This window comes from Salminus brasiliensis, chromosome 3, assembly GCF_030463535.1.
Source record: "Salminus brasiliensis chromosome 3, fSalBra1.hap2, whole genome shotgun sequence".
In the NCBI taxonomy this organism is placed as follows: Eukaryota; Metazoa; Chordata; class Actinopteri; order Characiformes; family Bryconidae; genus Salminus; species Salminus brasiliensis.
Genome location: NC_132880.1, coordinates 49,245,676 through 49,269,523, shown reverse-complemented (window position 1 = coordinate 49,269,523; position 23,848 = coordinate 49,245,676). Strand labels below are relative to the sequence as shown.

The following is a 23,848-nucleotide window of genomic DNA, read 5'->3' as shown; positions in this document are numbered from 1 at the left end:
TTCTTTTTGACAAAGTGGATGAGTCGGATTCTGTTGTGATTTGCCAAGCTTAGGGATTTAGCCAAATGACAAAGAAAATAAGATGTCCTTCGAGCATGATTTGAACCAGTGACCTAAGGATGGCCATTTTAATACCTACAGTCCTCCGCTCTACCAACTGAGCTATCGAAGGCAACTGAACACTCTCCTTGAAATGCAAGTCAAATGGGAACATGGAAATGCTGTATTGCTTTGTGCCATCAATCCACTTGATTAGCCTTGAGAAACTTGCTTTAAATCAAAATCCTGGAGAGTGCAGCTGATCCATTGGACTACACAACTTGCAACTCAGGTATCAATTGCAGCAGAGTGCCTTGAGGACTTGATTTCTTTCAAAGCTGCACTTCATCTGATCTCCAAACAGAGGGCCCCGTACTCTGCTCAAGATGTTGAGTGCAATAGAAATAGAGGCTTTGCCTTGAGAATCTTGCTTTAAATCAAAATCCTGGAGAGTGCAGCTGATCCATTAGACTTCACAACTTGCAAGTCAGGTATCAATGGCAGCAGAGTGCCTTGAGGACTTGATTTGTTTCAAAGCTGCACTTCATCTGATCTCTAAACAGAGGGCCCTTACTCTGCTCATGATGTTGAGTGGAAAAGAAATACAGGCTTTGCCTACAGGCTGACTCCTTGCAGCAGCGTGTCAATTACGTCTTTGACCTTTTGTTTCTTCTTAGCCCCATTGCATGTACAGAGTGTGGATGGATAGGCGGTTTAGGGCTTGAAAGAGTCTTTCTGCAGGTCGCAGTGCAGCTGTTGTCCCTGGTGGTCTAGTGGCTAGGATTCGGCGCTCTCACCGCCGCGGCCCGGGTTCGATTCCCGGTCAGGGAAGTCCTCTGTTTCTTTTTGACAAAGTGGATGAGTCGGATTCTGTTGTGATTTACCAAGCTTAGGGATTTAGCCAAATGACAAAGAAAACAAGATGTCCTTCAAGCCGGATTTGAACCAGCGACCTAAGGATGGCCATTTTAATACCTACAGTCCTCCGCTCTACCAACTGAGCTATCGAAGGCAACTGAACACACCCCTTGAAATGCAAGTCAAATGGGAACATGGAAATGCTGTATTGCTTTGTGCCATCAATCCACTTGATTAGCCTTGAGAAACTTGCTTTAAATCAAAAACCTGGAGAGTGCAGCTGATCCATTGGACTACACAACTTGCAACTCAGGTATCAATTGCAGCAGAGTGCCTTGAGGACTTGATTTCTTTCAAAGCTGCACTTCATCTGATCTCCAAACAGAGGGCCCCGTACTCTGCTCAAGATGTTGAGTGCAAAAGAAATACAGGCTTTGCCTTGAGAATCTTGCTTTAAATCAAAATCCTGGAGAGTGCAGCTGATCCATTGGACTTCACAACTTGCAACTCAGGTATCAATGGCAGCAGAGTGCCTTGAGGACTTGATTTGTTTCAAAGCTGCACTTCATCTGATCTCTAAACAGAGGGCCCTTACTCTGCTCAAGATGTTGAGTAGAAAAGAAATACAGGCTTTGCCTACAGGCTGACTCCTTGCAGCAGCGTGTCAATTACGTCTAAGACCTTTTGTTTCTTCTTAGCCCCATTGCATGTACAGAGTGTGGATGGATAGGCGGTTTAGGGCTTGAAAGAGTCTTTCTGCAAGTCGCAGTGCAGCTGTTGTCCCTGGTGGTCTAGTGGCTAGGATTCGGCGCTCTCACCGCCACGGCCCGGGTTCGATTCCCGGTCAGGGAAGTCCTCTGTTTCTTTTTGACAAAGTGGATGAGTCGGATTCTGTTGTGATTTGCCAAGCTTAGGGATTTAGCCAAATGACAAAGAAAATAAGAAGTCCTTTGAGCATGATTTGAACCAGCGACCTAAGGATGGCCATTTTAATACCTACAGTCCTCCGCTCTACCAACTGAGCTATCGAAGGCAACTGAACACTCTCCTTGAAATGCAAGTCAAATGGGAACATGGAAATGCTGTATTGCTTTGTGCCATCAATCCACTTGATTAGCCTTGAGAAACTTGCTTTGAATCAAAATCCTGGAGAGTGCAGCTGATCCATTGGACTACACAACTTGCAACTCAGGTATCAATTGCAGCAGAGTGCCTTGAGGACTTGATTTCTTTCAAAGCTGCACTTCATCTGATCTCCAAACAGAGGGCCCCGTACTCTGCTCAAGATGTTGAGTGCAAAAGAAATACAGGCTTTGCCTTGAGAATCTTGCTTTAAATCAAAATCCTGGAGAGTGCAGCTGATCCATTGGACTTCACAACTTGCAACTCAGGTATCAATGGCAGCAGAGTGCCTTGAGGACTTGATTTGTTTCAAAGCTGCACTTCATCTGATCTCTAAACAGAGGGCCCTAAACAGAGAAACTTGCTTTATATCAAAATCCTGGAGAGTGCAGCTGATCCATTGGACTACACAACTTGCAACTCAGGTATCAATTGCAGCAGAGTGCCTTGAGGACTTGATTTCTTTCAAAGCTGCACTTCATCTGATCTCCAAACAGAGGGCCCCGTACTCTGCTCAAGATGTTGAGTGCAAAAGAAATACAGGCTTTGCCTTGAGAATCTTGCTTTAAATCAAAATCCTGGAGAGTGCAGCTGATCCATTGGACTACACAACTTGCAACTCAGGTATCAATTGCAGCAGAGTGCCTTGAGGACTTGATTTGTTTCAAAGCTGCACTTCATCTGATCTCCAAACAGAGGGCCCCGTACTCTGCTCAAGATGTTGAGTGCAAAAGAAATACAGGCTTTGCCTTGAGAATCTTGCTTTAAATCAAAATCCTGGAGAGTGCAGCTGATCCATTGGACTTCACAACTTGCAACTCAGGTATCAATGGCAGCAGAGTGCCTTGAGGACTTGATTTGTTTCAAAGCTGCACTTCATCTGATCTCTAAACAGAGGGCCCTTACTCTGCTCAAGATGTTGAGTGGAAAAGAAATACAGGCTTTGCCTACAGGCTGACTCCTTGCAGCAGCGTGTCAATTAAGTCTAAGACCTTTTGTTTCTTCTTAGCCCCATTGCATGTACAGAGTGTGGATGGATAGGCGGTTTAGGGCTTGAAAGAGTCTTTCTGCAGGTCGCAGTGCAGCTGTTGTCCCTGGTGGTCTAGTGGCTAGGATTCGGCGCTCTCACCGCCGTGGCTGGGGTTCGATTCCCGGTCAGGGAAGTCCTCTGTTTCTTTTTGACAAAGTGGATGAGTCGGATTCTGTTGTGATTTGCCAAGCTTAGGGATTTAGCCAAATGACAAAGAAAATAAGATGTCCTTCGAGCCGGATTTGAACCAGCGACCTAAGGATGGCCATTTTAATACCTACAGTCCTCCGCTCTACCAACTGAGCTATCGAAGGCAACTGAACACACCCCTTGAAATGCAAGTCAAATGGGAACATGGAAATGCTGTATTGCTTTGTGCCATCAATCCACTTGATTAGCCTTGAGAAACTTGCTTTAAATCAAAATCCTGGAGAGTGCAGCTGATCCATTGGACTACACAACTTGCAACTCAGGTATCAATTGCAGCAGAGTGCCTTGAGGACTTGATTTCTTTCAAAGCTGCACTTCATCTGATCTCCAAACAGAGGGCCCCGTACTCTGCTCAAGATGTTGAGTGCAAAAGAAATACAGGCTTTGCCTTGAGAATCTTGCTTTAAATCAAAATCCTGGAGAGTGCAGCTGATCCATTGGACTTCACAACTTGCAACTCAGGTATCAATGGCAGCAGAGTGCCTTGAGGACTTGATTTGTTTCAAAGCTGCACTTCATCTGATCTCTAAACAGAGGGCCCTTACTCTGCTCAAGATGTTGAGTGGAAAAGAAATACAGGCTTTGCCTACAGGCTGACTCCTTGCAGCAGCGTGTCAATTACGTCTTAGACCTTTTGTTTCTTCTTAGCCCCATTGCATGTACAGAGTGTGGATGGATAGGCGGTTTAGGGCTTGAAAGAGTCTTTCTGCAGGTAGCAGTGCAGCTGTTGGCCCTGGTGGTCTAGTGGCTAGGATTCGGCGCTCTCACTGCAGCGGCCAGGGTTCGATTCCCGGTCAGGGAAGTCGTCTGTTTTTTTTTGACAAAGTGGATGAGTCGGATTCTGTTGTGATTTGCCAAGCTTAGGGATTTAGCCAAATGACAAAGAAAATAAGATGTCCTTCGAGCATGATTTGAACCAGCGACCTAAGGATGGCCATTTTAATACCTACAGTCCTCCGCTCTACCAACTGAGCTATCGAAGGCAACTGAACACTCTCCTTGAAATGCAAGTCAAATGGGAACATGGAAATGCTGTATTGCTTTGTGCCATCAATCCACTTGATTAGCCTTGAGAAACTTGCTTTAAATCAAAATCCTGGAGAGTGCAGCTGATCCATTGGACTACACAACTTGCAACTCAGGTATCAATTGCAGCAGAGTGCCTTGAGGACTTGATTTCTTTCAAAGCTGCACTTCATCTGATCTCCAAACAGAGGGCCCCGTACTCTGCTCAAGATGTTGAGTGCAAAAGAAATAGAGGCTTTGCCTTGAGAATCTTGCTTTAAATCAAAATCCTGGAGAGTGCAGCTGATCCATTAGACTTCACAACTTGCAACTCAGGTATCAATGGCAGCAGAGTGCCTTGAGGACTTGATTTGTTTCAAAGCTGCACTTCATCTGATCTCTAAACAGAGGGCCCTTACTCTGCTCAAGATGTTGAGTGGAAAAGAAATACAGGCTTTGCCTACAGGCTGACTCCTTGCAGCAGCGTGTCAATTACGTCTAAGACCTTTTGTTTCTTCTTAGCCCCATTGCATGTACAGAGTGTGGATGGATAGGCGGTTTAGGGCTTGAAAGAGTCTTTCTGCAGGTCGCAGTGCAGCTGTTGTCCCTGGTGGTCTAGTGGCTAGGATTCGGCGCTCTCACCGCCGCGGCCCGGGTTCGATTCCCGGTCAGGGAAGTCCTCTGTTTCTTTTTGACAAAGTGGATGAGTCGGATTCTGTTGTGATTTGCCAAGCTTAGGGATTTAGCCAAATGACAAAGAAAATAAGATGTCCTTCGAGCCGGATTTGAACCAGCGACCTAAGGATGGCCATTTTAATACCTACAGTCCTCCGCTCTACCAACTGAGCTATCGAAGGCAACTGAACATACCCCTTGAAATGCAAGTCAAATGGGAACATGGAAATGCTGTATTGCTTTGTGCCATCAATCCACTTGATTAGCCTTGAGAAACTTGCTTTAAATCAAAATCCTGGAGAGTGCAGCTGATCCATTGGACTACACAACTTGCAACTCAGGTATCAATTGCAGCAGAGTGCCTTGAGGACTTGATTTCTTTCAAAGCTGCACTTCATCTGATCTCCAAACAGAGGGCCCCGTACTCTGCTCAAGATGTTGAGTGCAAAAGAAATACAGGCTTTGCCTTGAGAATCTTGCTTTAAATCAAAATCCTGGAGAGTGCAGCTGATCCATTGGACTTCACAACTTGCAACTCAGGTATCAATGGCAGCAGAGTGCCTTGAGGACTTGATTTGTTTCAAAGCTGCACTTCATCTGATCTCTAAACAGAGGGCCCTTACTCTGCTCAAGATGTTGAGTGGAAAAGAAATACAGGCTTTGCCTACAGGCTGACTCCTTGCAGCAGCGTGTCAATTACGTCTTAGACCTTTTGTTTCTTCTTAGCCCCATTGCATGTACAGAGTGTGGATGGATAGGCGGTTTAGGGCTTGAAAGAGTCTTTCTGCAGGTAGCAGTGCAGCTGTTGTCCCTGGTGGTCTAGTGGCTAGGATTCGGCGCTCTCACCGCAGCGGCCAGGGTTCGATTCCCGGTCAGGGAAGTCGTCTGTTTTTTTTTGACAAAGTGGATGAGTCGGATTCTGTTGTGATTTGCCAAGCTTAGGGATTTAGCCAAATGACAAAGAAAATAAGATGTCCTTCGAGCATGATTTGAACCAGCGACCTAAGGATGGCCATTTTAATATCTACAGTCCTCCGCTCTACCAACTGAGCTATCGAAGGCAACTGAACACTCTCCTTGAAATGCAAGTCAAATGGGAACATGGAAATGCTGTATTGCTTTGTGCCATCAATCCACTTGATTAGCCTTGAGAAACTTGCTTTAAATCAAAATCCTGGAGAGTGCAGCTGATCCATTGGACTACACAACTTGCAACTCAGGTATCAATTGCAGCAGAGTGCCTTGAGGACTTGATTTCTTTCAAAGCTGCACTTCATCTGATCTCCAAACAGAGGGCCCCGTACTCTGCTCAAGATGTTGAGTGCAAAAGAAATACAGGCTTTGCCTTGAGAATCTTGCTTTAAATCAAAATCCTGGAGAGTGCAGCTGATCCATTGGACTTCACAACTTGCAACTCAGGTATCAATGGCAGCAGAGTGCCTTGAGGACTTGATTTGTTTCAAAGCTGCACTTCATCTGATCTCTAAACAGAGGGCCCTTACTCTGCTCAAGATGTTGAGTGGAAAAGAAATACAGGCTTTGCCTACAGGCTGACTCCTTGCAGCAGCGTGTCAATTACGTCTTAGACCTTTTGTTTCTTCTTAGCCCCATTGCATGTACAGAGTGTGGATGGATAGGCGGTTTAGGGCTTGAAAGAGTCTTTCTGCAGATAGCAGTGCAGCTGTTGTCCCTGGTGGTCTAGTGGCTAGGATTCGGCGCTCTCACCGCAGCGGCCAGGGTTCGATTCCCGGTCAGGGAAGTTGTCTGTTTCTTTTTGACAAAGTGGATGAGTCGGATTCTGTTGTGATTTGCCAAGCTTAGGGATTTAGCCAAATGACAAAGAAAATAAGATGTCCTTCGGGCATGATTTGAACCAGCGACCTAAGGATGGCCATTTTAATATCTACAGTCCTCCGCTCTACCAACTGAGCTATCGAAGGCAACTGAACACTCTCCTTGAAATGCAAGTCAAATGGGAACATGGAAATGCTGTATTGCTTTGTGCCATCAATCCACTTGATTAGCCTTGAGAAACTTGCTTTAAATCAAAATCCTGGAGAGTGCAGCTGATCCATTGGACTACACAACTTGCAACTCAGGTATCAATTGCAGCAGAGTGCCTTGAGGACTTGATTTCTTTCAAAGCTGCACTTCATCTGATCTCCAAACAGAGGGCCCCGTACTCTGCTCAAGATGTTGAGTGCAAAAGAAATAGAGGCTTTGCCTTGAGAATCTTGCTTTAAATCAAAATCCTGGAGAGTGCAGCTGATCCATTGGACTTCACAACTTGCAACTCAGGTATCAATGGCAGCAGAGTGCCTTGAGGACTTGATTTGTTTCAAAGCTGCACTTCATCTGATCTCTAAACAGAGGGCCCTTACTCTGCTCATGATGTTGAGTGGAAAAGAAATACAGGCTTTGCCTACAGGCTGACTCCTTGCAGCAGCGTGTCAATTACGTCTTTGACCTTTTGTTTCTTCTTAGCCCCATTGCATGTACAGAGTGTGGATGGATAGGCGGTTTAGGGCTTGAAAGAGTCTTTCTGCAGGTCGCAGTGCAGCTGTTGTCCCTGGTGGTCTAGTGGCTAGGGTTCAGCGCTCTCACCGCCGCGGCCGGGGTTCGATTCCCGGTCAGGGAAGTCCTCTGTTTCTTTTTGACAAAGTGGATGAGTCGGATTCTGTTGTGATTTACCAAGCTTAGGGATTTAGCCAAATGACAAAGAAAATAAGATGTCCTTCGAGCCGGATTTGAACCAGCGACCTAAGGATGGCCATTTTAATACCTACAGTCCTCCGCTCTACCAACTGAGCTATCGAAGGCAACCGAACACACCCCTTGAAATGCAAGTCAAATGGGAACATGGAAATGCTGTATTGCTTTGTGCCATCAATCCACTTGATTAGCCTTGAGAAACTTGCTTTAAATCAAAATCCTGGAGAGTGCAGCTGATCCATTGGACTACACAACTTGCAACTCAGGTATCAATTGCAGCAGAGTGCCTTGAGGACTTGATTTCTTTCAAAGCTGCACTTCATCTGATCTCCAAACAGAGGGCCCCGTACTCTGCTCAAGATGTTGAGTGCAAAAGAAATACAGGCTTTGCCTTGAGAATCTTGCTTTAAATCAAAATCCTGGAGAGTGCAGCTGATCCATTGGACTTCACAACTTGCAACTCAGGTATCAATGGCAGCAGAGTGCCTTGAGGACTTGATTTGTTTCAAAGCTGCACTTCATCTGATCTCTAAACAGAGGGCCCTTACTCTGCTCATGATGTTGAGTGGAAAAGAAATACAGGCTTTGCCTACAGGCTGACTCCTTGCAGCAGCGTGTCAATTACGTCTTTGACCTTTTGTTTCTTCTTAGCCCCATTGCATGTACAGAGTGTGGATGGACAGGCGGTTTAGGGCTTGAAAGAGTCTTTCTGCAGGTCGCAGTGCAGCTGTTGTCCCTGGTGGTCTAGTGGCTAGGATTCGGCGCTCTCACCGCCGCGGCCCGGGTTCGATTCCCGGTCAGGGAAGTCCTCTGTTTCTTTTTGACAAAGTGGATGAGTCGGATTCTGTTGTGATTTGCCAAGCTTAGGGATTTAGCCAAATGACAAAGAAAATAAGATGTCCTTCAAGCCAGATTTGAACCAGCGACCTAAGGATGGCCATTTTAATACCTACAGTCCTCCGCTCTACCAACTGAGCTATCGAAAGCAACTGAACACACCCCTTGAAATGCAAGTCAAATGGGAACATGGAAATGCTGTATTGCTTTGTGCCATCAATCCACTTGATTAGCCTTGAGAAACTTGCTTTAAATCAAAATCCTGGAGAGTGCAGCTGATCCATTGGACTACACAACTTGCAACTCAGGTATCAATTGCAGCAGAGTGCCTTGAGGACTTGATTTCTTTCAAAGCTGCACTTCATCTGATCTCCAAACAGAGGGCCCCGTACTCTGCTCAAGATGTTGAGTGCAAAAGAAATAGAGGCTTTGCCTTGAGAATCTTGCTTTAAATCAAAATCCTGGAGAGTGCAGCTGATCCATTGGACTACACAACTTGCAACTCAGGTATCAATGGCAGCAGAGTGCCTTGAGGACTTGATTTGTTTCAAAGCTGCACTTCATCTGATCTCCAAACAGAGGGCCCCGTACTCTGCTCAAGATGTTGAGTACAAAAGAAATACAGGCTTTGCCTTGAGAATCTTGCTTTAAATCAAAATCCTGGAGAGTGCAGCTGATCCATTGGACTTCACAACTTGCAACTCAGGTATCAATGGCAGCAGAGTGCCTTGAGGACTTGATTTGTTTCAAAGCTGCACTTCATCTGATCTCTAAACAGAGGGCCCTTACTCTGCTCAAGATGTTGAGTGGAAAAGAAATACAGGCTTTGCCTACAGGCTGACTCCTTGCAGCAGCGTGTCAATTACGTCTAAGACCTTTTGTTTCTTCTTAGCCCCATTGCATGTACAGAGTGTGGATGGATAGGCGGTTTAGGGCTTGAAAGAGTCTTTCTGCAGGTCGCAGTGCAGCTGTTGTCCCTGGTGGTCTAGTGGCTAGGATTCGGCGCTCTTACCGCCGCGGCCCGGGTTCGATTCCCGGTCAGGGAAGTCCTCTGTTTCTTTTTGACAAAGTGGATGAGTCGGATTCTGTTGTGATTTACCAAGCTTAGGGATTTAGCCAAATGACAAAGAAAATAAGATGTCCTTCGAGCCGGACTTGAACCAGCGACCTAAGGATGGCCATTTTAACACCTACAGTCTTCCCCTCTACCAACTGAGCTAACGAAGGCAACCGAACACACCCCTTGAAATGCAAGTGAAATGGGAACATGGAAATGCTGTATTGCTTTGTGCCATCAATCCACTTGATTAGCCTTGAGAAACTTGCTTTGAATCAAAATCCTGGAGAGTGCAGCTGATCCATTGGACTACACAACTTGCAACTCAGGTATCAATTGCAGCAGAGTGCCTTGAGGACTTGATTTCTTTCAAAGCTGCACTTCATCTGATCTCTAAACAGAGGGCCCTTACTCTGCTCATGATGTTGAGTGGAAAAGAAATACAGGCTTTGCCTACAGGCTGACTCCTTGCAGCAGCGTGTCAATTACGTCTTAGACCTTTTGTTTCTTCTTAGCCCCATTGCATGTACAGAGTGTGGATGGATAGGCGGTTTAGGGCTTGAAAGAGTCTTTCTGCAGGTAGCAGTGCAGCTGTTGTCCCTGGTGGTCTAGTGGCTAGGATTTGGCGCTCTCATCGCCGCGGCCAGGGTTCGATTCCCGGTCAGGGAAGTCGTCTGTTTCTTTTTGACAAAGTGGATGAGTCGGATTCTGTTGTGATTTGCCAAGCTTAGGGATTTAGCCAAATGACAAAGAAAATAAGATGTCCTTCGAGCATGATTTGAACCAGCGACCTAAGGATGGCCATTTTAATACCTACAGTCCTCCTCTCTACCAACTGAGCTATCGAAGGCAACTGAACACACCCCTTGAAATGCAAGTCAAATGGGAACATGGAAATGCTGTATTGCTTTGTGCCATCAATCCACTTGATTAGCCTTGAGAAACTTGCTTTGAATCAAAATCCTGGAGAGTGCAGCTGATCCATTGGACTACACAACTTGCAACTCAGGTATCAATTGCAGCAGAGTGCCTTGAGGACTTGATTTCTTTCAAAGCTGCACTTCATCTGATCTCTAAACAGAGGGCCCTTACTCTGCTCATGATGTTGAGTGGAAAAGAAATACAGGCTTTGCCTACAGGCTGACTCCTTGCAGCAGCGTGTCAATTACGTCTTAGACCTTTTGTTTCTTCTTAGCCCCATTGAATGTACAGAGTGTGGATGGATAGGCGGTTTAGGGCTTGAAAGAGTCTTTCTGCAGGTCGCAGTGCAGCTGTTGTCCCTGGTGGTCTAGTGGCTAGGATTCGGCGCTCTCACCGCCGCGGCCGGGTTCGATTCCCGGTCAGGGAAGTCGTCTGTTTCTTTTTGACAAAGTGGATGAGTCGGATTCTGTTGTGATTTGCCAAGCTTAGGGATTTAGCCAAATGACAAAGAAAATAAGATGTCCTTCGAGCATGATTTGAACCAGCGACCTAAGGATGGCCATTTTAATACCTACAGTCCTCCGCTCTACCAACTGAGCTATCGAAGGCAACTGAACACTCTCCTTGAAATGCAAGTCAAATGGGAACATGGAAATGCTGTATTGCTTTGTGCCATCAATCCACTTGATTAGCCTTGAGAAACTTGCTTTAAATCAAAATCCTGGAGAGTGCAGCTGATCCATTGGACTACACAACTTGCAACTCAGGTATCAATTGCAGCAGAGTGCCTTGAGGACTTGATTTCTTTCAAAGCTGCACTTCATCTGATCTCCAAACAGAGGGCCCCGTACTCTGCTCAAGATGTTGAGTGCAAAAGAAATAGAGGCTTTGCCTTGAGAATCTTGCTTTAAATCAAAATCCTGGAGAGTGCAGCTGATCCATTAGACTTCACAACTTGCAACTCAGGTATCAATGGCAGCAGAGTGCCTTGAGGACTTGATTTGTTTCAAAGCTGCACTTCATCTGATCTCTAAACAGAGGGCCCTTACTCTGCTCATGATGTTGAGTGGAAAAGAAATACAGGCTTTGCCTACAGGCTGACTCCTTGCAGCAGCGTGTCAATTACGTCTTTGACCTTTTGTTTCTTCTTAGCCCCATTGCATGTACAGAGTGTGGATGGATAGGCGGTTTAGGGCTTGAAAGAGTCTTTCTGCAGGTCGCAGTGCAGCTGTTGTCCCTGGTGGTCTAGTGGCTAGGATTCGGCGCTCCCACCGCCGCGGCCCGGGTTCGATTCCCGGTCAGGGAAGTCCTCTGTTTCTTTTTGACAAAGTGGATGAGTCGGATTCTGTTGTGATTTACCAAGCTTAGGGATTTAGCCAAATGACAAAGAAAACAAGATGTCCTTCAAGCCGGATTTGAACCAGCGACCTAAGGATGGCCATTTTAATACCTACAGTCCTCCGCTCTACCAACTGAGCTATCGAAGGCAACTGAACACACCCCTTGAAATGCAAGTCAAATGGGAACATGGAAATGCTGTATTGCTTTGTGCCATCAATCCACTTGATTAGCCTTGAGAAACTTGCTTTAAATCAAAATCCTGGAGAGTGCAGCTGATCCATTGGACTACACAACTTGCAACTCAGGTATCAATTGCAGCAGAGTGCCTTGAGGACTTGATTTCTTTCAAAGCTGCACTTCATCTGATCTCCAAACAGAGGGCCCCGTACTCTGCTCAAGATGTTGAGTGCAAAAGAAATACAGGCTTTGCCTTGAGAATCTTGCTTTAAATCAAAATCCTGGAGAGTGCAGCTGATCCATTGGACTTCACAACTTGCAACTCAGGTATCAATGGCAGCAGAGTGCCTTGAGGACAGCATTTGTTTCAAAGCTGCACTTCATCTGATCTCTAAACAGAGGGCCCTTACTCTGCTCAAGATGTTGAGTGGAAAAGAAATACAGGCTTTGCCTACAGGCTGACTCCTTGCAGCAGCGTGTCAATTACGTCTAAGACCTTTTGTTTCTTCTTAGCCCCATTGCATGTACAGAGTGTGGATGGATAGGCGGTTTAGGGCTTGAAAGAGTCTTTCTGCAGGTTGCAGTGCAGCTGTTGTCCCTGGTGGTCTAGTGGCTAGGATTCGGCGCTCTCACCGCCGCGGCCCGGGTTCGATTCCCGGTCAGGGAAGTCCTCTGTTTCTTTTTGACAAAGTGGATGAGTCGGATTCTGTTGTGATTTGCCAAGCTTAGGGATTTAGCCAAATGACAAAGAAAATAAGATGTCCTTCGAGCCGGATTTGAACCAGCGACCTAAGGATGGCCATTTTAATACCTACAGTCCTCAGCTCTACCAACTGAGCTATCGAAGACAACTGAACAAACCCCTTGAAATGCAGGTCAATTGGGAACATGGAAATGCTGTATTGCTTTGTGCCATCAATCCACTTGATTAGCCTTGAGAAACTTGCTTTAAATCAAAATCCTGGAGAGTGCAGCTGATCCATTGGACTACACAACTTGCAACTCAGGTATCAATTGCAGCAGAGTGCCTTGAGGACTTGATTTCTTTCAAAGCTGCACTTCATCTGATCTCCAAACAGAGGGCCCCGTACTCTGCTCAAGATGTTGAGTGCAAAAGAAATACAGGCTTTGCCTTGAGAATCTTGCTTTAAATCAAAATCCTGGAGAGTGCAGCTGATCCATTGGACTTCACAACTTGCAACTCAGGTATCAATGGCAGCAGAGTGCCTTGAGGACTTGATTTGTTTCAAAGCTGCACTTCATCTGATCTCTAAACAGAGGGCCCTTACTCTGCTCAAGATGTTGACTGGAAAAGAAATACAGGCTTTGCCTACAGGCTGACTCCTTGCAGCAGCGTGTCAATTACGTCTTAGACCTTTTGTTTCTTCTTAGCCCCATTGCATGTACAGAGTGTGGATGGATAGGCGGTTTAGGGCTTGAAAGAGTCTTTCTGCAGGTAGCAGTGCAGCTGTTGTCCCTGGTGGTCTAGTGGCTAGGATTCGGCGCTCTCACCGCAGCGGCCAGGGTTCGATTCCCGGTCAGGGAAGTCGTCTGTTTCTTTTTGACAAAGTGGATGAGTCGGATTCTGTTGTGATTTGCCAAGCTTAGGGATTTTAGCCAAATGACAAAGAAAATAAGATGTCCTTCGAGCATGATTTGAACCAGCGACCTAAGGATGGCCATTTTAATACCTACAGTCCTCCGCTCTACCAACTGAGCTATCGAAGGCAACCGAACACACCCCTTGAAATGCAAGTCAAATGGGAACATGGAAATGCTGTATTGCTTTGTGCCATCAATCCACTTGATTAGCCTTGAGAAACTTGCTTTATATCAAAATCCTGGAGAGTGCAGCTGATCCATTGGACTACACAACTTGCAACTCAGGTATCAATTGCAGCAGAGTGCCTTGAGGACTTGATTTCTTTCAAAGCTGCACTTCATCTGATCTCCAAACAGAGGGCCCCGTACTCTGCTCAAGATGTTGAGTGCAAAAGAAATACAGGCTTTGCCTTGAGAATCTTGCTTTAAATCAAAATCCTGGAGAGTGCAGCTGATCCATTGGACTTCACAACTTGCAACTCAGGTATCAATGGCAGCAGAGTGCCTTGAGGACAGCATTTGTTTCAAAGCTGCACTTCATCTGATCTCTAAACAGAGGGCCCTTACTCTGCTCAAGATGTTGAGTGGAAAAGAAATACAGGCTTTGCCTACAGGCTGACTCCTTGCAGCAGCGTGTCAATTACGTCTAAGACCTTTTGTTTCTTCTTAGCCCCATTGCATGTACAGAGTGTGGATGGATAGGCGGTTTAGGGCTTGAAAGAGTCTTTCTGCAGGTCACAGTGCAGCTGTTGTCCCTGGTGGTCTAGTGGCTAGGATTCGGCGCTCTCACCGCTGCGGCCCGGGTTCGATTCCCGGTCAGGGAAGTCCTCTGTTTCATTTTGACAAAGTGGATGAGTCGGATTCTGTTGTGATTTGCCAAGCTTAGGGATTTAGCCAAATGACAAAGAAAATAAGATGTCCTTCGAGCCGGATTTGAACCAGCGACCTAAGGATGGCCATTTTAATACCTACAGTCCTCCGCTCTACCAACTGAGCTATCGAAGGCAACTGAACATACCCCTTGAAATGCAAGTCAAATGGGAACATGGAAATGCTGTATTGCTTTGTGCCATCAATCCACTTGATTAGCCTTGAGAAACTTGCTTTAAATCAAAATCCTGGAGAGTGCAGCTGATCCATTGGACTACACAACTTGCAACTCAGGTATCAATTGCAGCAGAGTGCCTTGAGGACTTGATTTCTTTCAAAGCTGCACTTCATCTGATCTCCAAACAGAGGGCCCCGTACTCTGCTCAAGATGTTGAGTGCAAAAGAAATACAGGCTTTGCCTTGAGAATCTTGCTTTAAATCAAAATCCTGGAGAGTGCAGCTGATCCATTGGACTTCACAACTTGCAACTCAGGTATCAATGGCAGCAGAGTGCCTTGAGGACTTGATTTGTTTCAAAGCTGCACTTCATCTGATCTCTAAACAGAGGGCCCTTACTCTGCTCAAGATGTTGAGTGGAAAAGAAATACAGGCTTTGCCTACAGGCTGACTCCTTGCAGCAGCGTGTCAATTACGTCTTAGACCTTTTGTTTCTTCTTAGCCCCATTGCATGTACAGAGTGTGGATGGATAGGCGGTTTAGGGCTTGAAAGAGTCTTTCTGCAGGTAGCAGTGCAGCTGTTGTCCCTGGTGGTCTAGTGGCTAGGATTCGGCGCTCTCACCGCAGCGGCCAGGGTTCGATTCCCGGTCAGGGAAGTCGTCTGTTTCTTTTTGACAAAGTGGATGAGTCGGATTCTGTTGTGATTTGCCAAGCTTAGGGATTTAGCCAAATGACAAAGAAAATAAGATGTCCTTCGAGCATGATTTGAACCAGCGACCTAAGGATGGCCATTTTAATATCTACAGTCCCCCGCTCTACCAACTGAGCTATCGAAGGCAACTGAACACTCTCCTTGAAATGCAAGTCAAATGGGAACATGGAAATGCTGTATTGCTTTGTGCCATCAATCCACTTGATTAGCCTTGAGAAACTTGCTTTAAATCAAAATCCTGGAGAGTGCAGCTGATCCATTGGACTACACAACTTGCAACTCAGGTATCAATTGCAGCAGAGTGCCTTGAGGACTTGATTTCTTTCAAAGCTGCACTTCATCTGATCTCCAAACAGAGGGCCCCGTACTCTGCTCAAGATGTTGAGTGCAAAAGAAATAGAGGCTTTGCCTTGAGAATCTTGCTTTAAATCAAAATCCTGGAGAGTGCAGCTGATCCATTGGACTTCACAACTTGCAACTCAGGTATCAATGGCAGCAGAGTGCCTTGAGGACTTGATTTGTTTCAAAGCTGCACTTCATCTGATCTCTAAACAGAGGGCCCTTACTCTGCTCATGATGTTGAGTGGAAAAGAAATACAGGCTTTGCCTTGAGAATCTTGCTTTAAATCAAAATCCTGGAGAGTGCAGCTGATCCATTGGACTTCACAACTTGCAACTCAGGTATCAATGGCAGCAGAGTGCCTTGAGGACTTGATTTGTTTCAAAGCTGCACTTCATCTGATCTCTAAACAGAGGGCCCTTACTCTGCTCAAGATGTTGAGTGGAAAAGAAATACAGGCTTTGCCTACAGGCTGACTCCTTGCAGCAGCGTGTCAATTACGTCTAAGACCTTTTGTTTCTTCTTTGCCCCATTGCATGTACAGAGTGTGGATGGATAGGCGGTTTAGGGCTTGAAAGAGTCTTTCTGCAAGTCGCAGTGCAGCTGTTGTCCCTGGTGGTCTAGTGGCTAGGATTCGGCGCTCTCACCGCCGCGGCCCGGGTTCGATTCCCGGTCAGGGAAGTCCTCTGTTTCTTTTTGACAAAGTGGATGAGTCGGATTCTGTTGTGATTTGCCAAGCTTAGGGATTTAGCCTAATGACAAAGAAAATAAGATGTCCTTCGAGCCGGATTTGAACCAGCGACCTAAGGATGGCCATTTTAATACCTACAGTCCTCCGCTCTACCAACTGAGCTATCGAAGGCAACCGAACACACCCCTTGAAATGCAAGTCAAATGGGAACATGGAAATGCTGTATTGCTTTGTGCCATCAATCCACTTGATTAGCCTTGAGAAACTTGCTTTATATCAAAATCCTGGAGAGTGCAGCTGATCCATTGGACTACACAACTTGCAACTCAGGTATCAATTGCAGCAGAGTGCCTTGAGGACTTGATTTGTTTCAAAGCTGCACTTCATCTGATCTCCAAACAGAGGGCCCCGTACTCTGCTCAAGATGTTGAGTACAAAAGAAATACAGGCTTTGCCTTGAGAATCTTGCTTTAAATCAAAATCCTGGAGAGTGCAGCTGATCCATTGGACTTCACAACTTGCAACTCAGGTATCAATGGCAGCAGAGTGCCTTGAGGACTTGATTTGTTTCAAAGCTGCACTTCATCTGATCTCTAAACAGAGGGCCCTTACTCTGCTCAAGATGTTGAGTGGAAAAGAAATACAGGCTTTGCCTACAGGCTGACTCCTTGCAGCAGCGTGTCAATTACGTCTAAGACCTTTTGTTTCTTCTTAGCCCCATTGCATGTACAGAGTGTGGATGGATAGGCGGTTTAGGGCTTGAAAGAGTCTTTCTGCAGGTCGCAGTGCAGCTGTTGTCCCTGGTGGTCTAGTGGCTAGGATTCGGCGCTCTTACCGCCGCGGCCCGGGTTCGATTCCCGGTCAGGGAAGTCCTCTGTTTCTTTTTGACAAAGTGGATGAGTCGGATTCTGTTGTGATTTACCAAGCTTAGGGATTTAGCCAAATGACAAAGAAAATAAGATGTCCTTCGAGCCGGACTTGAACCAGCGACCTAAGGATGGCCATTTTAACACCTACAGTCCTCCGCTCTACCAACTGAGCTAACGAAGGCAACCGAACACACCCCTTGAAATGCAAGTCAAATGGGAACATGGAAATGCTGTATTGCTTTGTGCCATCAATCCACTTGATTAGCCTTGAGAAACTTGCTTTGAATCAAAATCCTGGAGAGTGCAGCTGATCCATTGGACTACACAACTTGCAACTCAGGTATCAATTGCAGCAGAGTGCCTTGAGGACTTGATTTCTTTCAAAGCTGCACTTCATCTGATCTCTAAACAGAGGGCCCTTACTCTGCTCATGATGTTGAGTGGAAAAGAAATACAGGCTTTGCCTACAGGCTGACTCCTTGCAGCAGCGTGTCAATTACGTCTTAGACCTTTTGTTTCTTCTTAGCCCCATTGCATGTACAGAGTGTGGATGGATAGGCGGTTTAGGGCTTGAAAGAGTCTTTCTGCAGGTAGCAGTGCAGCTGTTGTCCCTGGTGGTCTAGTGGCTAGGATTCGGCGCTCTCACCGCAGCGGCCAGGGTTCGATTCCCGGTCAGGGAAGTCGTCTGTTTCTTTTTGACAAAGTGGATGAGTCGGATTCTGTTGTGATTTGCCAAGCTTAGGGATTTAGCCAAATGACAAAGAAAATAAGATGTCCTTCGAGCATGATTTGAACCAGCGACCTAAGGATGGCCATTTTAATATCTACAGTCCCCCGCTCTACCAACTGAGCTATCGAAGGCAACTGAACACTCTCCTTGAAATGCAAGTCAAATGGGAACATGGAAATGCTGTATTGCTTTGTGCCATCAATCCACTTGATTAGCCTTGAGAAACTTGCTTTAAATCAAAATCCTGGAGAGTGCAGCTGATCCATTGGACTACACAACTTGCAACTCAGGTATCAATTGCAGCAGAGTGCCTTGAGGACTTGATTTCTTTCAAAGCTGCACTTCATCTGATCTCCAAACAGAGGGCCCCGTACTCTGCTCAAGATGTTGAGTGCAAAAGAAATAGAGGCTTTGCCTTGAGAATCTTGCTTTAAATCAAAATCCTGGAGAGTGCAGCTGATCCATTGGACTTCACAACTTGCAACTCAGGTATCAATGGCAGCAGAGTGCCTTGAGGACTTGATTTGTTTCAAAGCTGCACTTCATCTGATCTCTAAACAGAGGGCCCTTACTCTGCTCATGATGTTGAGTGGAAAAGAAATACAGGCTTTGCCTTGAGAATCTTGCTTTAAATCAAAATCCTGGAGAGTGCAGCTGATCCATTGGACTTCACAACTTGCAACTCAGGTATCAATGGCAGCAGAGTGCCTTGAGGACTTGATTTGTTTCAAAGCTGCACTTCATCTGATCTCTAAACAGAGGGCCCTTACTCTGCTCAAGATGTTGAGTGGAAAAGAAATACAGGCTTTGCCTACAGGCTGACTCCTTGCAGCAGCGTGTCAATTACGTCTAAGACCTTTTGTTTCTTCTTTGCCCCATTGCATGTACAGAGTGTGGATGGATAGGCGGTTTAGGGCTTGAAAGAGTCTTTCTGCAAGTCGCAGTGCAGCTGTTGTCCCTGGTGGTCTAGTGGCTAGGATTCGGCGCTCTCACCGCCGCGGCCCGGGTTCGATTCCCGGTCAGGGAAGTCCTCTGTTTCTTTTTGACAAAGTGGATGAGTCGGATTCTGTTGTGATTTGCCAAGCTTAGGGATTTAGCCTAATGACAAAGAAAATAAGATGTCCTTCGAGCCGGATTTGAACCAGCGACCTAAGGATGGCCATTTTAATACCTACAGTCCTCCGCTCTACCAACTGAGCTATCGAAGGCAACCGAACACACCCCTTGAAATGCAAGTCAAATGGGAACATGGAAATGCTGTATTGCTTTGTGCCATCAATCCACTTGATTAGCCTTGAGAAACTTGCTTTATATCAAAATCCTGGAGAGTGCAGCTGATCCATTGGACTACACAACTTGCAACTCAGGTATCAATTGCAGCAGAGTGCCTTGAGGACTTGATTTGTTTCAAAGCTGCACTTCATCTGATCTCCAAACAGAGGGCCCCGTACTCTGCTCAAGATGTTGAGTACAAAAGAAATACAGGCTTTGCCTTGAGAATCTTGCTTTAAATCAAAATCCTGGAGAGTGCAGCTGATCCATTGGACTTCACAACTTGCAACTCAGGTATCAATGGCAGCAGAGTGCCTTGAGGACTTGATTTGTTTCAAAGCTGCACTTCATCTGATCTCTAAACAGAGGGCCCTTACTCTGCTCAAGATGTTGAGTGGAAAAGAAATACAGGCTTTGCCTACAGGCTGACTCCTTGCAGCAGCGTGTCAATTACGTCTAAGACCTTTTGTTTCTTCTTAGCCCCATTGCATGTACAGAGTGTGGATGGATAGGCGGTTTAGGGCTTGAAAGAGTCTTTCTGCAGGTCGCAGTGCAGCTGTTGTCCCTGGTGGTCTAGTGGCTAGGATTCGGCGCTCTTACCGCCGCGGCCCGGGTTCGATTCCCGGTCAGGGAAGTCCTCTGTTTCTTTTTGACAAAGTGGATGAGTCGGATTCTGTTGTGATTTACCAAGCTTAGGGATTTAGCCAAATGACAAAGAAAATAAGATGTCCTTCGAGCCGGACTTGAACCAGCGACCTAAGGATGGCCATTTTAACACCTACAGTCCTCCGCTCTACCAACTGAGCTAACGAAGGCAACCGAACACACCCCTTGAAATGCAAGTCAAATGGGAACATGGAAATGCTGTATTGCTTTGTGCCATCAATCCACTTGATTAGCCTTGAGAAACTTGCTTTGAATCAAAATCCTGGAGAGTGCAGCTGATCCATTGGACTACACAACTTGCAACTCAGGTATCAATTGCAGCAGAGTGCCTTGAGGACTTGATTTCTTTCAAAGCTGCACTTCATCTGATCTCTAAACAGAGGGCCCTTACTCTGCTCATGATGTTGAGTGGAAAAGAAATACAGGCTTTGCCTACAGGCTGACTCCTTGCAGCAGCGTGTCAATTACGTCTTAGACCTTTTGTTTCTTCTTAGCCCCATTGCATGTACAGAGTGTGGATGGATAGGCGGTTTAGGGCTTGAAAGAGTCTTTCTGCAGGTAGCAGTGCAGCTGTTGTCCCTGGTGGTCTAGTGGCTAGGATTTGGCGCTCTCGTCGCCACGGCCAGGGTTCGATTCCCGGTCAGGGAAGTCGTCTGTTTCTTTTTGACAAAGTGGATGAGTCGGATTCTGTTGTGATTTGCCAAGCTTAGGGATTTAGCCAAATGACAAAGAAAATAAGATGTCCTTCGAGCATGATTTGAACCAGCGACCTAAGGATGGCCATTTTAATACCTACAGTCCTCCTCTCTACCAACTGAGCTATCGAAGGCAACTGAACACACCCCTTGAAATGCAAGTCAAATGGGAACATGGAAATGCTGTATTGCTTTGTGCCATCAATCCACTTGATTAGCCTTGAGAAACTTGCTTTGAATCAAAATCCTGGAGAGTGCAGCTGATCCATTGGACTACACAACTTGCAACTCAGGTATCAATTGCAGCAGAGTGCCTTGAGGACTTGATTTCTTTCAAAGCTGCACTTCATCTGATCTCTAAACAGAGGGCCCTTACTCTGCTCATGATGTTGAGTGGAAAAGAAATACAGGCTTTGCCTACAGGCTGACTCCTTGCAGCAGCGTGTCAATTACGTCTTAGACCTTTTGTTTCTTCTTAGCCCCATTGAATGTACAGAGTGTGGATGGATAGGCGGTTTAGGGCTTGAAAGAGTCTTTCTGCAGGTCGCAGTGCAGCTGTTGTCCCTGGTGGTCTAGTGGCTAGGATTCGGCGCTCTCACCGCCGCGGCCGGGTTCGATTCCCGGTCAGGGAAGTCCTCTGTTTCTTTTTGACAAAGTGGATGAGTCGGATTCTGTTGTGATTTGCCAAGCTTAGGGATTTAGCCAAATGACAAAGAAAATAAGATGTCCTTCAAGCCGGATTTGAACCAGCGACCTAAGGATGGCCATTTTAATACCTACAGTCCTCCGCTCTACCAACTGAGCTATCGAAGGCAACTGAACACACCCCTTGAAATGCAAGTCAAATGGGAACATGGAAATGCTGTATTGCTTTGTGCCATCAATCCATTTGATTAGCCTTGAGAAACTTGCTTTAAATCAAAATCCTGGAGAGTGCAGCTGATACATTGGACTACACAACTTGCAACTCAGGTATCAATTGCAGCAGAGTGCCTTGAGGACTTGATTTCTTTCAAAGCTGCACTTCATCTGATCTCCAAACAGAGGGCCCCGTACTCTGTTCAAGATGTTGAGTGCAAAAGAAATAGAGGCTTTGCCTTGAGAATCTTGCTTTAAATCAAAATCCTGGAGAGTGCAGCTGATCCATTGGACTTCACAACTTGCAACTCAGGTATCAATGGCAGCAGAGTGCCTTGAGGACTTGATTTGTTTCAAAGCTGCACTTCATCTGATCTCTAAACAGAGGGCCCTTACTCTGCTCATGATGTTGAGTGGAAAAGAAATACAGGCTTTGCCTACAGGCTGACTCCTTGCAGCAGCGTGTCAATTACGTCTTAGACCTTTTGTTTCTTCTTAGCCCCATTGCATGTACAGAGTGTGGATGGATAGGCGGTTTAGGGCTTGAAAGAGTCTTTCTGCAGGTCACAGTGCAGCTGTTGTCCCTCGTGGTCTAGTGGCTAGGATTCGGCGCTCTCACCGCCGCGGCCCGCGTTCGATTCCCGGTCAGGGAAGTCCTCTGTTTCTTTTTGACAAAGTGGATGAGTCGGATTCTGTTGTGATTTGCCAAGCTTAGGGATTTAGCCAAATGACAAAGAAAATAAGATGTCCTTCAAGCCGGATTTGAACCAGCGACCTAAGGATGGCCATTTTAATACCTACAGTCCTCCGCTCTACCAACTGAGCTATCGATGGCAACCGAACACACCCCTTGAAATGCAAGTCAAATGGGAACATGGAAATGCTGTATTGCTTTGTGCCATCAATCCACTTGATTAGCCTTGAGAAACTTGCTTTAAATCAAAATCCTGGAGAGTGCAGCTGATCCATTGGACTACACAACTTGCAACTCAGGTATCAATTGCAGCAGAGTGCCTTGAGGACTTGATTTCTTTCAAAGCTGCACTTCATCTGATCTCCAAACAGAGGGCCCCGTACTCTGCTCAAGATGTTGAGTGCAAAAGAAATACAGGCTTTGCCTTGAGAATCTTGCTTTAAATCAAAATCCTGGAGAGTCCAGCTGATCCATTGGACTTCACAACTTGCAACTCAGGTATCAATTGCAGCAGAGTGCCTTGAGGACTTGATTTGTTTCAAAGCTGCACTTCATCTGATCTCCAAACAGAGGGCCCCGTACTCTGCTCAAGATGTTGAGTGCAAAAGAAATACAGGCTTTGCCTTGAGAATCTTGCTTTAAATCAAAATCCTGGAGAGTGCAGCTGATCCATTGGACTTCACAACTTGCAACTCAGGTATCAATGGCAGCAGAGTGCCTTGAGGACTTGATTTGTTTCAAAGCTGCACTTCATCTGATCTCTAAACAGAGGGCCCTTACTCTGCTCAAGATGTTGAGTGGAAAAGAAATACAGGCTTTGCCTACAGGCTGACTCCTTGCAGCAGCGTGTCAATTACGTCTAAGACCTTTTGTTTCTTCTTTGCCCCATTGCATGTACAGAGTGTGGATGGATAGGCGGTTTAGGGCTTGAAAGAGTCTTTCTGCAAGTCGCAGTGCAGCTGTTGTCCCTGGTGGTCTAGTGGCTAGGATTCGGCGCTCTCACCGCCGCGGCCCGGGTTCGATTCCCGGTCAGGGAAGTCCTCTGTTTCTTTTTGACAAAGTGGATGAGTCGGATTCTGTTGTGATTTGCCAAGCTTAGGGATTTAGCCTAATGACAAAGTAAATAAGATGTCCTTCGAGCCGGATTTGAACCAGCGACCTAAGGATGGCCATTTTAATACCTACAGTCCTCCGCTCTACCAACTGAGCTATCGAAGGCAACCGAACACACCCCTTGAAATGCAAGTCAAATGGGAACATGGAAATGCTGTATTGCTTTGTGCCATCAATCCACTTGATTAGCCTTGAGAAACTTGCTTTATATCAAAATCCTGGAGAGTGCAGCTGATCCATTGGACTACACAACTTGCAACTCAGGTATCAATTGCAGCAGAGTGCCTTGAGGACTTGATTTGTTTCAAAGCTGCACTTCATCTGATCTCCAAACAGAGGGCCCCGTACTCTGCTCAAGATGTTGAGTACAAAAGAAATACAGGCTTTGCCTTGAGAATCTTGCTTTAAATCAAAATCCTGGAGAGTGCAGCTGATCCATTGGACTTCACAACTTGCAACTCAGGTATCAATGGCAGCAGAGTGCCTTGAGGACTTGATTTGTTTCAAAGCTGCACTTCATCTGATCTCTAAACAGAGGGCCCTTACTCTGCTCAAGATGTTGAGTGGAAAAGAAA

At 46.0% G+C, this 23,848-nt stretch overlaps 19 non-coding genes across 19 annotated transcripts; 9 read left to right on the top strand and 10 right to left on the bottom strand.

Moving 5' to 3' along the window:
• The first annotated feature begins 798 nt into the window (after positions 1-798).
• trnae-cuc (transfer RNA glutamic acid (anticodon CUC)) lies at positions 799-870 on the top strand. The gene has a single exon. It is a non-coding gene; the product is annotated as a tRNA-Glu (tRNA).
• A 94-nt stretch (positions 871-964) lies between these two features.
• Positions 965-1,051, bottom strand: trnay-gua (transfer RNA tyrosine (anticodon GUA)). Its single transcript is given in 2 exon segments — positions 965-1,000; positions 1,015-1,051. It is a non-coding gene; the product is annotated as a tRNA-Tyr (tRNA).
• A 2,225-nt stretch (positions 1,052-3,276) lies between these two features.
• Positions 3,277-3,363, bottom strand: trnay-gua (transfer RNA tyrosine (anticodon GUA)). The gene is given in 2 exon segments: positions 3,277-3,312; positions 3,327-3,363. It is a non-coding gene; the product is annotated as a tRNA-Tyr (tRNA).
• Positions 3,364-4,868: 1,505 nt separating this feature from the next.
• On the top strand, positions 4,869-4,940 carry trnae-cuc (transfer RNA glutamic acid (anticodon CUC)). The gene has a single exon. It is a non-coding gene; the product is annotated as a tRNA-Glu (tRNA).
• Positions 4,941-5,034: 94 nt separating this feature from the next.
• Positions 5,035-5,121, bottom strand: trnay-gua (transfer RNA tyrosine (anticodon GUA)). Its single transcript is given in 2 exon segments — positions 5,035-5,070; positions 5,085-5,121. It is a non-coding gene; the product is annotated as a tRNA-Tyr (tRNA).
• Positions 5,122-7,671: 2,550 nt separating this feature from the next.
• trnay-gua (transfer RNA tyrosine (anticodon GUA)) lies at positions 7,672-7,758 on the bottom strand. Its single transcript is given in 2 exon segments — positions 7,672-7,707; positions 7,722-7,758. It is a non-coding gene; the product is annotated as a tRNA-Tyr (tRNA).
• Positions 7,759-8,384: 626 nt separating this feature from the next.
• On the top strand, positions 8,385-8,456 carry trnae-cuc (transfer RNA glutamic acid (anticodon CUC)). The gene has a single exon. It is a non-coding gene; the product is annotated as a tRNA-Glu (tRNA).
• A 3,244-nt stretch (positions 8,457-11,700) lies between these two features.
• On the top strand, positions 11,701-11,772 carry trnag-ccc (transfer RNA glycine (anticodon CCC)). Its single transcript has one exon. It is a non-coding gene; the product is annotated as a tRNA-Gly (tRNA).
• Positions 11,773-11,866: 94 nt separating this feature from the next.
• Positions 11,867-11,953, bottom strand: trnay-gua (transfer RNA tyrosine (anticodon GUA)). The gene is given in 2 exon segments: positions 11,867-11,902; positions 11,917-11,953. It is a non-coding gene; the product is annotated as a tRNA-Tyr (tRNA).
• Positions 11,954-12,579: 626 nt separating this feature from the next.
• Positions 12,580-12,651, top strand: trnae-cuc (transfer RNA glutamic acid (anticodon CUC)). Its single transcript has one exon. It is a non-coding gene; the product is annotated as a tRNA-Glu (tRNA).
• Positions 12,652-14,338: 1,687 nt separating this feature from the next.
• Positions 14,339-14,410, top strand: trnae-cuc (transfer RNA glutamic acid (anticodon CUC)). The gene has a single exon. It is a non-coding gene; the product is annotated as a tRNA-Glu (tRNA).
• Positions 14,411-14,504: 94 nt separating this feature from the next.
• On the bottom strand, positions 14,505-14,591 carry trnay-gua (transfer RNA tyrosine (anticodon GUA)). Its single transcript is given in 2 exon segments — positions 14,505-14,540; positions 14,555-14,591. It is a non-coding gene; the product is annotated as a tRNA-Tyr (tRNA).
• A 1,703-nt stretch (positions 14,592-16,294) lies between these two features.
• Positions 16,295-16,366, top strand: trnae-cuc (transfer RNA glutamic acid (anticodon CUC)). Its single transcript has one exon. It is a non-coding gene; the product is annotated as a tRNA-Glu (tRNA).
• Positions 16,367-16,460: 94 nt separating this feature from the next.
• On the bottom strand, positions 16,461-16,547 carry trnay-gua (transfer RNA tyrosine (anticodon GUA)). Its single transcript is given in 2 exon segments — positions 16,461-16,496; positions 16,511-16,547. It is a non-coding gene; the product is annotated as a tRNA-Tyr (tRNA).
• A 2,383-nt stretch (positions 16,548-18,930) lies between these two features.
• On the top strand, positions 18,931-19,002 carry trnae-cuc (transfer RNA glutamic acid (anticodon CUC)). The gene has a single exon. It is a non-coding gene; the product is annotated as a tRNA-Glu (tRNA).
• Positions 19,003-19,096: 94 nt separating this feature from the next.
• On the bottom strand, positions 19,097-19,183 carry trnay-gua (transfer RNA tyrosine (anticodon GUA)). The gene is given in 2 exon segments: positions 19,097-19,132; positions 19,147-19,183. It is a non-coding gene; the product is annotated as a tRNA-Tyr (tRNA).
• Positions 19,184-21,334: 2,151 nt separating this feature from the next.
• Positions 21,335-21,421, bottom strand: trnay-gua (transfer RNA tyrosine (anticodon GUA)). The gene is given in 2 exon segments: positions 21,335-21,370; positions 21,385-21,421. It is a non-coding gene; the product is annotated as a tRNA-Tyr (tRNA).
• A 1,704-nt stretch (positions 21,422-23,125) lies between these two features.
• On the top strand, positions 23,126-23,197 carry trnae-cuc (transfer RNA glutamic acid (anticodon CUC)). Its single transcript has one exon. It is a non-coding gene; the product is annotated as a tRNA-Glu (tRNA).
• A 94-nt stretch (positions 23,198-23,291) lies between these two features.
• On the bottom strand, positions 23,292-23,378 carry trnay-gua (transfer RNA tyrosine (anticodon GUA)). The gene is given in 2 exon segments: positions 23,292-23,327; positions 23,342-23,378. It is a non-coding gene; the product is annotated as a tRNA-Tyr (tRNA).
• Between the last annotated feature and the right edge of the window lie 470 nt (positions 23,379-23,848).